Here is a 2,892-nt window from a genome sequence, read left to right on the forward strand (position 1 = left end):
CTGCTAAAAATCCTGTTGTGGACAAGGCTGGGGAACCTGATTCAAGAACAGTCATGATTATGTACAATGTAAGTGCGTTGGAGAAATTTGGAGGATGTGTAGATATCCTGTATGGCAGCTAGGGGGTTCAACTGATAGAGCACTGGACCTGTACTCAGGAAGACTTGAGTTCAAATCCAGCCTCAGACACTTACTAGCTATGTCACCCTGGAAAAGTCACTTGACCCTTTTTGCTTCAGTTTCCTCATCTGTAAAATGGGCTGGAGAAAGAAATGGTTAATCATTCCAGTATTTTTTGTTTGTTTGTTTAGATTTTATTCAATATCATATACAAAACGTTTCTAGACCCAAGAGGGTTTAATCCTCCTCCTCTTCCTCCTCTTCCTCCTGGTTGATCTGGAAGTACTGTAATTCATAACTCTCCTTGCTATTGGCCACTACTCAGAGCCAATCCCAAAGATTGTTCTTCTTTAAGTATTTCTTTGTCAGGTACTTCAAATACCTTTTAGGAAATGGCACCTCTGAAGTCATGGTTATCTTAATCTTGCTTCTCTCAATGCTTACAACTCCACCACCAAGGTTGCTGGCTTTTCCATTCACTTTGATTCATTCTTGTAAAAACTGCTCAAAATTATTAGCATCCATAATCCCATCTTCCACAGGATGGGTACAATCCAGGGTAAATTTGAGGACTTGCTTCTTTTTTGCCGCCTTTCATCACAGATTTCTTCACAGGAGCCATGATGATCGAGGAGGCAGAAAGGGACCCAATGAAATTTTCTAGTTTTGTTTTTGTTTTTATTTTATTTTATTTACTTTTTGTGGGGCAATGGGGGTTAAGTGACTTGCCCAAGGTCACACAGCTAGGAAGTGTCAAGTGTCTGAGGCCTGATTTGTACTTGGTTCCTCCTGAATCCAGGGCTAGTGCTTTATTCACTGCACCACCTAGCTGCCCCCACTCCAGTATTTTTGCTGAGAAAAACCCAATGGGGTCATGAAGACTTGGACATAACTGAAAAATGACTAAAAAATGAAAAACAACAAAAGTAGACATCTTTTAATTGGTTCTAGTCTGCTAACCACATAGTAAATAGAAGTCTCTTTAATTAGCTGTGGCTATTTATTTGGAACTATGTTTTTGAGTTATTTTTTAGTCATGTCTGACTGTGACTCCATTTTTGGGGTTTTCCTGGCAATGATACTGGAGTGGTTTGCCATTTCCTTCTTCCTTTCATTTTATAGATGAGGAAATTCAGAGAAATAGGGTTAAATGACTTGTCCAGGGTCATAAGATGAGTAAATATCTGAGGTCACATTTGAACTCAGGTCTTTCTGATGCCAAGGCACTGAGTTCTATTACTGTGCTACATAGCTGCCCTATCTGGACCTATAGATATAATCAAAATGTTCCCATTCACCAGAGGCTTGGCTTTTCAGTTGAGGTAATTTCTACCTGCCTGATAATATTTGGTAAGAGAAGAGAATCAGTGTTGTGAAGGAGACATCCAGCCCTCCCCATCCAAGGTTGATATCTGTTCCATAAATATGGATGCCCTCATTTTTTTGCTTTGATTTTCCTTCTTTCATTTTAGGTTGAAGAGACAACTCAAATCTTGTGAGCTTTCAGAGATAGAGAGCAAACCATCTGAGGCTGAACAGACCAAGATTTGAGTCTATGTTGGCCTTTACTGCCAGCCTAGCCCCAATGAGTGACCTTTGAAACCCACCTCAGAAATAACTGAGCTAAGGGCTTATCCAGTAGCAATACCTCATTTAGATGTGAACTTGAGGGGAAAATGTCATCTCCTGCTCCCTCCACCCCCACGTTTGAGTGAAATATTTGCACTTTTGTTCTTCTATATCTTCAAAGGAAATATCCTTTTTTTTCTTGGTGGGGCAAAGAGGATTGAGTGACTTGCCCAGGGTCACACAGCTAGTAAGTGTAAAGTGCCTAAGTCCAGATTTGAACTCAGGTACTCCTGAATCCAGTGCCAGTGCTTTATCCACTTCACCACCTAGCTGCCCCTGGAAATATCCTTTTAGAAAAAAACAAACCTAATTGAGCTTAATTTGTTAAATGGAGCTGGAGTGCCAATCCCTGGAGTTTAATAGCTTTAGAGAAGAGAAACCTCATCCTCTCAGTAGTAACTCTAGAACTCTAAGTAGGGGGGGGGTCTACCTACTCTTGTTCTGAGAAAGTGAAGCTAGAGTATTTGTTACATAAAAAATAGTTTTATTGGAAGGGAAAAGAGAAAGGTGTATTGGGAAATGTAAATGATATGAAAACAGAAAATAAAATTTTAAAAAGAAAGGTTGCAATAATTCAATTAGAATTTTTTCAGGACCTTCATATGATTTTAGAACTGGAAGAGACTTCCATTTTGCACATGAGGATACTTAGACCCAGAGACAGGAATGTCTTGGACAATGTGAAATATCTGAGTAGTAGAGCTGGGATTTGACAATATGTTTTTGATATTGTTATGAAAACACTTTTTCCCCTATTGCTTATTGATCAGAATTTTATCATGTGAACATATGTGTTTAAGTTCTTAAAAATATATGTCAAATACTGAGTTCCTATCCCAGAAGCTGGAGTCTTTTGGTTTATCAAACACTACATTACTAGTGTCATTTACTACTGCATTTCCTGAGCCTAGCCTATTCCATTGATCTACCACTCTATTTTTTAGCCAGTACCAGATAGTTTTGATGACTGCCACTTTATAGTAGAGCTCCAGGTTTGGTACCCCTAACCCACATTCCTGTGAATTTTTTTTCATTATTTCCCTGGATATTCTTGATTTTTTGTTTTTCCAGATGAATTTTGTTATTATTCTTTCTAGCTCTATAAAATAATTTTTAGGTAGTCTGATTGGTATGGCACTGAAT

General features: G+C 38.6%; 1 pseudogene; it reads right to left on the minus strand.

The window, feature by feature from the left end:
• Nucleotides 1–357: 357 nt before the first annotated feature.
• LOC122735843 lies at nucleotides 358–742 on the minus strand (annotated as a pseudogene).
• Nucleotides 743–2,892: the final 2,150 nt, after the last annotated feature.

Source organism: Dromiciops gliroides, chromosome 1, assembly GCF_019393635.1.
Source record: "Dromiciops gliroides isolate mDroGli1 chromosome 1, mDroGli1.pri, whole genome shotgun sequence".
Lineage (NCBI taxonomy): Eukaryota > Metazoa > Chordata > Mammalia > Microbiotheria > Microbiotheriidae > Dromiciops > Dromiciops gliroides.